The 10576-nt window shown below is 38.8% G+C and overlaps 1 pseudogene; it reads right to left on the bottom strand.

Moving 5' to 3' along the window:
* Positions 1-560: 560 nt before the first annotated feature.
* On the bottom strand, positions 561-10316 carry LOC108344239 (receptor-like protein Cf-9; annotated as a pseudogene).
* Between the last annotated feature and the right edge of the window lie 260 nt (positions 10317-10576).

The raw sequence follows: 10576 nt of genomic DNA, 5'->3' as shown, positions 1-10576 counted from the left end.
TTTAAACGAAAAGAAATTAAGGACTTTAAAAATTAGTTAAAATTTACTTTATAATTTTTTTAAAATTTTTATTTGTACTAATATTTTCACTGCTCTCAACTAGTCTGTGGTTAATGACATATTGCATAATTTGAACACACTGCTCGTAAGTTCTTCAACGTTATGAGTAAAATCTTCATTGAATAATGAGTAAAAAAATCATAAGAGAACCAAATACATTTAATAGAAAAGGAATTCAGGCAATGAACAATACATAGCATTTTTTAAAATACGTAATTACATTTTTTCTATTTTTTTAGTCAATATATTATTATTTTTAGGAGTACAACACCTATTAATATATAACCAATACAACAATATATTCTAAATAAAATGAAATAATATTAGATACAAGACACTCTCGTGTTACAACTAAACTTGGAATTAAATATATATTAGAACTAAACTTTGAGTCAAATCTCCCATGCAATGCAAAGTGATAACGTTCTTGCTTAACTTCTTTTGTTTTCAATGAAAGCACAATTGAATTTGAACAAGGTGTACAACAAGACAAACCCAAGTCATGCAACCATTCTCACAAGCCATTGAGGCTTTCCTATTAATAACACACAACATCCCATTCCCATTCCAAATACCATTCCACATCCATATCCTATAGCCACCGCTCTCCATCCAAATCCATATCCATGTGTTGGATAAAAACAAAAATGGGACTCATCCACATGCTGAAAAGAATGGTCAATGTTTTCATATACTATATATTGAGGAAGAATGTTTTCCACCTTCACTAAAGCTCCATAAATTACTCCAATGCACCAACCATGTTTCTTGTCCTTTCTTCCTTCATTCATTATAAAATGAATGCAAAATGTGCAGCAAAACACAACTCGCCAAGATTCAAACGGTGAAGAAAGAATTCAAGAGGAGAAAGAGAGAAAGCCACGGGTACTACCGTGAAGAGAGAAACATCACCGAGAGGTGAAAGACACTGTGTTGTAGAAACTGTGAGTGTGCAAAAGAGAGTTTTTTTGTATACCATCCGAGAGGGTGAGATTTATTGAGAGATCCTCAGAGAGTGAGAGAAACACTGTAATCCTACTTTCATAGTGGAGATAATTTTCTGGACTAGGTCCCGTGGTTTTTTCTGAGAGGATTTTCCACGTTAAAATTTCTGGTGTTATTTTTCCCTACGCATACACTTTTATTTTTACGCTTCCGCATAGTGCCCATTTTGGGTTAGCAGAGGAGGGAACAAATACCGCTGTTTCCCAATAGTGGTATCAGAGCCACCAGTTCGAAAAAGTCAGAATCTTGTGAAACTCATGATGGAAGGAGACATGTTCAAGCTAACTGCGGATAATTACTCCTACTGAAAGCCGATGATGGAAGATCATCTATACTGGAAGGATTTGTATGAGCCGATCACAAATCCGGAAATTCCAGAAGGGAAGACCGAAAAAGATTGGGAGATTCTGAATTGTAAAACAGTGGCTATGATTCGGGAATACATAGACAAAAGCTTGTTTGAGCATGTATCGACTTATACCGATGCGTATGAGTTATGGACAAAGCTTGAGTCTACGATTCAAAAGAAGACTCTGAAAAATAAAGCTCACCTTGTCAGGCGACTCGTAAAGTTGGAGTATTCTGACGACCTGAATATGATCGAGCATCTCAACACCTTCAAAGGTATTGTAAACCAATTAATGAAGGCAGATATGAAGATAGATGACGAGTTACAAGCTCTTCTACTCCTTAGTTCTCTACCGGAGAGTTTGGACACATTGGTAGTCACTCTCAGTAACTCAACACCAGATGGAAAGCTCAGGCTGGATAACATTACATACAGTTTGCTGAATGAAGAGTCCAGAAGGAAAGAAAGAGGAATGAGTAGTCACTCAGAAGCCAACGTTGTTGAGAATAGAGGAAGGAGTGAACACAAAAGCAAAGAAAAACGTGAAAAGTCACGAGAAAGATTCAAGTCTCGTTCCAAAGGTTTGACATGCTTTTATTGTGGAAAAGATGGCCACAAGAAGAGAGAATGTAGATTCCTGAAAAGAGATCAGAAGAATGGAACTATACACCCTGATGTGATAAATCCCAAAAAGAAGTTGGAAGAAAATACCACAACAGCGATGGTATCAAATGATGAGAATGTGTTCCTTATCACTGAGGTAAACTATCTAAATATTGTTTTTGATGACTGCACTTGGATAGTAGATACCGGAGCATCTTTCCATGTTACTCCTCATGAGGGATTCTTCTCATCCTATCAAAAAGGAGACTTTGGAATAGTGAAGATGGGTAATCATGTCACAAGCAAAATTATGGGCATAGGAGAAGTGACTTTGACGACAGAAAATGGAAACAAACTTGTGTTGAAGGAGGTAAGACATGTGCCAGAAATGCAACTAAACCTTATCTCAGTCGGTAAGCTAGATGAGGCTGGAATGAACCAGTTTGGAGATGGAAAATGGAAACTTAGCCGAGGAAGCATGATTGTTGCTCGTGGCAAAAAGGAAGGCTCTTTGTATGCCATACAAGGAAAGATATGCAAAGGAGTGACAAATGTTGCTCAAGAAGAAAGTAAGGAGTTGTGGCACAAAAGACTTGGCCACATGAGCGAGAAAGGATTAGAGATCCTTGCGAAAGATCATCTCCAGAGTATAAAAGGACCACCACTTGAATTATGTGAAGACTGCCTAGCAGGTAAGCAACACAGAGTATCTTTCCATAAATATGATAATAGAAAAAGAAGAGAGCATATTTTGGATCTTGTGTATTCAGATGTCTGTTCAACATCCGAAAGGTCCCTTGGTGGTGCTCAATATTTTGTTACCTTCATTGATGACTACTCTAGAAAATTGTGGGTCTATCCTTTGAAGAGAAAAGATGAAGTTCTACGAATCTTCAAGGAGTTTCATGCCTCAGTTGAACGTGAAACTGGTAGAAAGTTGAAATGCTTGAGAAGTGATAATGGTGGAGAGTATAGAGGTCCATTCGAGCACTATTGCAAGACTCATGGGATCAGACATGAGAAAGTACCTCCCAAGACACCTCAAATGAATGGCGTAGCTGAAAGATTCAACAGAACGATTGTCGAGAAGGTCAGAAGCATGTTGTCTCACGCAAAACTTCCCAAGTCATTCTGGGGGGAAGTCGTGTTAACAGCAACTCATTTGATCAACTTATCACCACAAAGAACATTAAATGGTAAGATACCATAAGAAGTATGGTCCGGTAAAAAGGCCTCATATCGCAACTTGAGAGTCTTCGGATGTAAGGCATCAGTTCACATTCTGAAAGATGAAAAAGCAAAGCTCGATGCTAAGGCGAAAGAGTACATATACCTTGGTTCTCCAAGAGATGAACTTGGTTTCAGATTATGGGATCCTGCAAACAAAAAGATCGTTCGAAGTAGAGATGTGGTGTTCTTTGAAGATCAGACAATCCAAGACATCAAGAAAGTGGAGAAACCAACACTTAAGCTGATAAGTGATCAAAGCCATATTGTGATGAACAACTTAGCGGGAAAGACTCGTCAAGCTGAGACAAATCAGGAGTTACAACTTGATGAGATGGCTGAAGAAGCAGATCAACCTAATCTGACGGTAGAAGATCAAGCAATTGAGAATGCTCCGCAACAAACCCAATTGAGGCGATCAACAACGCAGAAGCAACCGTCAAGAAGGTATTTTTCAGATGAATATGTTAATTTTACTGATGAAGGTGAACCTCAAAGCTTTGTAGAAGCAATGGAGATGAAAGACAAAGGCAAATGGTTGCAAGCCATGGAAGAAGAGATGCAATCCTTAAAGGAAAATCGGACTTATGATTTGGTAGAATTACCAAAAGAAAGAAGAGCATTGCAGAACAAATGGGTGTTCAAGCTCAAGAATGAAGAGAACAACTCAAGCCCAAGGTACAAAGCACGAATTGTCGTGAAGGGGTGCAACCAGAAGAAAGGAATAGACTTTGATGAAATATTCTCACCAGTAGTGAAGATGACATCCATTAGAGCAATTCTCGGTCTGGCAGCAACACTAGACCTGGAGATTGAACAACTGGACGTCAAAACAACATTCTTACATGGAGACCTAGAGGAAGAAATTTACATGAAGCAACCAGAGGGTTTTGAAGAACCAGGCAAAGAATACTTTGTGTGTCGTCTGAAGAAAAGTCTCTATGGTCTGAAGCAAGCTCCAAGACAATAGTACAAGAAATTTGATTCCTTCATGATCCAACATAATTTCAAGAAGACCTTCACAGACCATTGCGTGTTTGTGAAGCATTATGAAAATGGTGAGTCCATCATACTTCTCTTTTATGTTGATGATATGTTGATTGTAGGGAAGGACAAAATTAAAATAGCTGCTCTCAAGAAGGCATTGAATAAGTCTTTTTCCATGAAAGACCTGGGTGCAGTGAAGAAGATACTTGGAATGAAAATCTCCAGAGATCGTTCTAGAAGAATGCTATGGGTATCTCAAGAAGATTACATTGAGAAGATTCTCAAAAGGTTCAACATGCACAATGTCAAATCTGCTCGTGTTCCAATTGCTGGACATTTCAAACTCAGCAAGTTGCAATGTCCAAAGAATGAAGAGAAAAAGTAGAAATGAACAAGGTACCCTACTCTTCTATCGTGGGTAGCCTTATATATGCAATGGTTTGTACAAGGCCAGATATTGGCTATGCTGTAGGAGTTGTGAGCAGATTCCTGTCAAATCCAGGAAAGGAGCATTGGGAAGTTGTTAAGTGGATACTAAGGTATCTAAGAGGATCTGTCAAAAGAAGCTTGTGTTTTGGCAATGGAGATCTAAAGCTAATCGGATATTCAGACTCAGACATGACTGGAGATGTCGATTGAAGGAAGTCAACATCAGGTTATCTGATTACTTTTTCAGGGGGGGTTGTTTCTTGGCAGTCAAAGCTACAAAAATGTGTGACATTGTCTACTGCTGAAGCAGAGTATGTAGCGGTGACTGAAGCCTCTAAAGAGATGCTATGGATGAAGAATTTCCTAAGTGAATTAGGACATGATCAAGATGGTTATGTGGTGAATTGTGATAATCAAAGTACCATTCATCTAACCAAGAACCCCACGTTCCATTCACGCTCAAAGCATATCGACGTCCGATATCATTGGATACGAGAAGCGTTGGATGAGAAGAAATTGAAGATAGAGAAAATCCATACAGACTTAAATTGGTCTGACATGATGACTAAGTCAATACCAACCAAGAAGGTTGAAGATTGTTGTCAAGGTGCTGGTGTCGTGGTACCTTCAAACTAAAGACAAGATGCAATGATGGAATGAAGGATGGAATACCCATTTTGAGTTTTATGGGGGAGTGTTGTTGGATAAAAACAAAAATGGGACCCATCCACATGCTGAAAAGAAGGGTCAATGTTTTCATATACCATATATTGAGGAAGAATGTCTTCCACCTTCACTAAAGCTCCATAAATTGCTCCAATGCACCAACCATGTTTCTTGTCCTTTCTTCCTTCATTCATTATAAAATGAAGGTTTAATTGCTTCCTTTGTCCCCAGTTTGGTTGAATTGTGTCAAATTCATCCTCATTTTTAAAAAAGTTTCATTGTCGTCCTCACGTGGTGTAAAAGTGTCAATTGAATCCAAACATAGAAAAAATTTGTGTCAATGTAGTCATCTCCGTTAAATACACACTAACGGTGTTAAGTGGCTGATTATTTGGCACTAGAGAATTAAAACGTGGCAAATGAGTCACAGTTTCCCCTTTCCTCCCCAAATTCATCTCCTCTTCTCCAACACAAAACAGAAACCCCCACTTTCTCTTATTCTTCTTACTCACTCGACAACCACGCACAAAACTCAAATCTCCCTTTCCTAGCAGAGACCGGCCACCGCGTAATCTCCGCGCACACTGCCGCCTCCGCCAGACCGGCCGCTGCGTGTCGCCGTCCAAGTCGTCGCCAACTCATTCCCCCTTCCTCTTCGCGCGCGGGAAGAACTCGCCTTGCACCCTGCAACCGCCACTACCTCCACCGAAGTCGGCCGCCGCGAGCCTCTGAGGCCGCCAAGGGCCACTCTGTCCGATCTCCTCTTCTACCATAGCCTCCGCGCCCAGTCGCCACCTTTCGGACCACGAACCAGGGTCGTGCCGGCGATGGAACCCGCTGCCCTCGCCGGAGCCCGCTTCCTCACCGGCGCCGTCACTCTCCTTTTCTCATTCCCTTTTTTCATTTATTGATTAGTTTGGTGTTTCGACTTCTGAGATTAAGAACGATAGATGTGTGTTGTGTCCGAAACAGTGGTGGCCCCTTTTTTTTTTTGAATTAATCTGATGAATGTTGTATCATAGAAACGTTGAGGGAATGGGCTAATCTGATAGGTTGTGTTACAGGCTGAGGATGACAAAATTTTTGGTGCTTGGTGTTGAAGTCAATGAACATGAGGATGTTGAACTAATGATGCAGTTTGAAATGTCAATTTGTCACCCTTGTTTTAATGTGTTGGATATAGCAGAGGATAAAATGGCTTATTCCAAAGGACAAGCTTTGAGTGTATTGGCATGGAATCTGTGATTTGGTCTGTTTATTCGGTTTGATACAGGTGAATGATGATCTTGCATAGCTGCGGCCGAAATTGTTACTCAGGTTGAGGGAGATCTTGTTAGATAGAAAAAGGTTTTTCACCAAACGCGTTCTGCTTTCAAAAGCCGCAATTGCGATTTTTCACCCTTCCTCAACTCAGAAACACTCTATCTCAAATATCTCAAATGCCGTAATTAGTTTTCGTTCACAAATACCCTAAATGAATTCTGATTTTAATTTCCCCAATTCAATAACCTATTTCATTGACACGTCATTGACACGTCATTACCACTACTGTGACTTATTTGCCACGTTTTAATTCTCTAGTGCCAAATAATCAGCCACTTAACACCGTTAGTGTGTATTTAACGGAGATGACTACATTGACACTTTTACACCACGTGAGGACGACAATGAAACTTTTTTAAAAATGAGGATGAATTTGACACAATTCAACCAAACTGGGGACAAAGGAAGCAATTAAACCTAAAATGAATGCAAAATGTGCAGCAAAACACAACTCACTAAGAATCAAACGGTGAAGAAAGAATTCAAGAGGAGAAAGAGAGAAAGCCATAGGTACTACCGTGAAGAGAGAAACATCACCGAGAGGTGAAAGACACTGTGTTGTAGAAACTGTGAGTGTGCAAAAGAGAGTTTTTTTGTATACCATCCGAGAGGGTGAGATTTATTGAGAGATCCTCAGAGAGTGAGAGAAACACTATAATCCTACTTTCATAGTGGAGATAATTTTCTGGACTAGGTCCCGTGGTTTTTTTCGAGAGGATTTTCAGAGAGTGAGTGAAAGCCATATACTTTTATTTTTACGCTTTCGCATAGTGCCCATTTTGGGTTAGCAGAGGAGAGAACAAATACTGCTGTTTCCCAACACCATGTTCTCTCTTGAAGGGCAGTGAAGGTGGAGAATGTTCTTCAATGTCCTTGCTGCATTTTTTTGTCAATGGAAACCCACCTAACCCTCAGTTTCCCTTATAGGAATCATTGAAAAATGTATTGAATTGTTTTCCTTGAGGTATTGCTCCCACAATATGATTATTGGAAAGAGTCAGAACTTCCAGAAAGTTCAAATTGGTTAGTTCTGTAGGAATCATACCAGTAAGCATATTTGAGGACAGATAAAGCGATTCTAAGTTTGTCAAATTTCCCAGGGATTGGGGAATAGGACCACTAAGTATGTTATAAGAAAGGTTGAGCGCTCTAAGAGCATGAAGTTCTCCAATCATGTTTGGAACCTCTCCTTCAAATCTGTTTTTTGATAAATCAATGGTTACAAAGTCTATCCGAATTTTCTCCATTGTAACAACGATTGATTTTGTTGTTATAGTCAAAGAATCATAACTTGTAAAACCTCTGATGTATTCCTCATTTTCATCTTGAACAACATTCTTCATGGCTTCAAACTTTCTTATGTAGACCTTTGGTATTGGGCCGCTGAAGTTGTTGGAAGAGATATCAAGTATAACTAAATTGGCAAATCCATGTTTGGTCTTTAAATTTTCAATCGGGCCATGAAACTTATTGGCTCGCAGAACCAATACTCTTAAACGTGATAGACCTTGAAGCCAATGAGGAAAGGTACCTCTTAAATGATTGTTGGCAAGATCTAAATCCTCCAGAGTACAGCAATTGAACATAGATTCTGGCAAAGAACCTTTTAATTGGTTGTCATTGAGATTCAGTGTTCGGAACCCACAAATCTTTGAAAAGCTACTTGGCAAAGTGCCATGAAGTTTGTTGTGTTGTAGATCCAAAAGATAAAGGTATGATGAGTTAGCAAGGCATTGTGGAATGATGCCCGTCAACTTGTTGTGTGACAAGTTGAGATACGAAATCGAACTTGCATTGCAAATTGAGGAAGAGATGCCACCAGTGATTTTGTTAAAACTAAAATCAATATACAAGAGTTGTTGATTCCATGTAAATTGGTCCAGTGATTGCTCCAATTGGTTGTGAGAGAGGTCCAATGAATATAACGAGATAAACCAATTGGGAACTCTTCCTTTAATTTTGTTATTGGATAGACAGAGAAATTCTAACATTGGTACTTTTCCTGATAACTTTGGAAACTCAGTTAAACTCGTAGAAGACAAGTCCAAAGTTGTTAACGAGGAAAAAGTATAGTTGACGTTGGATTCAAAATTTAGGGATAATTGATCATTCTTGGAAAGGGAAAAATATTTCAAATTTTGAAGCTTAGAGAAAAGTGGAAAGTGAACATATCCACTTAAGTTGTTTGATGATAGATCTAAGTGAGTAAGATTAACAGGGTTGAACATTGTTACTGGAATACCTTGTAGCTTGTTGTAGGACAAATCTAGATAGTTCGAGGAATATGATATGTTTACACTGATAAGCTCTATGAATTTATTTTCAGATAGAGTCAAGTACTTCAAAGATGGCAAAGATAAACACCATGAAGGAATTGTCCCATTCAGCAAGTTGTTATCAAATGATAAGCTAATTAGACTCGAAAATCCTGTTATATTATTGGGCAAAGGACCTTGTAATTTATTAAAAGAAAATATCAGTTCAGAAAGTTGAGTTAAGTCAAACAATGAAGATGGGATTTTTCCTTCAAAATTGTTATCCGAAAGATCAAGAGCTGACAATTTGGTTAGCCCGACAAACACGTCTGGATTTGACCACTGAATTTATTTCTCGAAAGATCCAAGAGAGTGAGATGTTGAAGATTTGAAAGTGTTGATGGCAGGTCACCTCCTAAATTGTTATCACTGAAATGCAATTCTTTAAATTTGTTTGACCGAGGAAAGACATTTGGGATTTGACCACTGAGATAGTTATGATAGAGATTGAGAAAAGAGAGACGTGGAAGGGTTAGGAGTGAGGATGGGATTGAATCCACAAGAGAGTTATATGAAAGATCTAGGGAAGTAAGATGTGAGAGGTTAGAGAAGGAGGGAGGGATTGACCCTTGGAAGTCAGAATATGAAAGATCTAAGATATTAAGAGTAGTGCTACAACCAACTTTTGGAAGGTGTGTTTGAAGGTACAGATTATATGAAAGATCGAGGTGTTGAAGATTTGGTAAACAAAAGATACCATATGTCAAGTTTTCTCTTAGCTGAGTCTCTCCAAGACTAAGAGTGACTAAGGAAGAAGACAAATTGAGAATCTTGATTGAAATTGAAGACAAGTCTGTATCATCCAGAACAAGCTCTTCTAGATCTGTTGCATTATGGAGTAGTCTCTTCCAAGGGCTTTCTTTCCACTTTAAATCAGGGTTAAGAGAAATATCGAGGGAGGCTAGTTTTGTAAGGTGTGAGATTTGGGAAGTAATTTCACCTTGGAAGTCAGAACCAGATAAGTTAAGGTGTGTGAGGCGGGCAAAGCTACCAAAAAGAAATGAAAAATGGGATTGATAGAAAGGGTTGAAAGCAAGGTTGAGTGATTGGAGATGAGAAAGAAGGAAAAGTGTACTGTTTGGATGGATTTGGCCAGAAAGCCCACTGTAGGCAAGGTCGAGACCGATCACATGACCGGAGATGGGGTGACAGGTGACTCCGTCCCAAGAGCAACAATCTGTTCCATTTTTCCACGTTGTTGTCTTTGGATAATAACAATCATTATAAGTAACAATAGTAGAAGAGTCCTTGAATTGATGCAAGAGAAAGGTGTCATAAGGATGGCATAAGGAATGAGAGGATGAAATATGAAAAGTTAAAAAGAGAAGGAACCATCTCATCCATAACTCCATTACTTCTAACTCACTCTCAATCGTTTACGTCTCTACGGTTTGATTGAATTTGTTATGAAGATGATCGATATTTATACCCAAATTCAAAACAAGATATGCGCAAAGTGATGCTTTCATTGTGTTGTGTTGTGGAATCCAACTTTAACCCTAAACCCTAAACTTCAACAACGCATCAAACTTTCGTTTTCTAACCTTTTACTTACGCTGTGGACTTGATTTTTCTACTTCATGTCTTTAATTTTCAGTTTTTTTTTCTGTTT

Source organism: Vigna angularis, chromosome 8 (assembly GCF_016808095.1).
Source record: "Vigna angularis cultivar LongXiaoDou No.4 chromosome 8, ASM1680809v1, whole genome shotgun sequence".
Lineage (NCBI taxonomy): Eukaryota > Viridiplantae > Streptophyta > Magnoliopsida > Fabales > Fabaceae > Vigna > Vigna angularis.
Note: the sequence above shows the minus strand (reverse complement) of the source record. Positions and strands in the feature narration are given on the sequence as shown.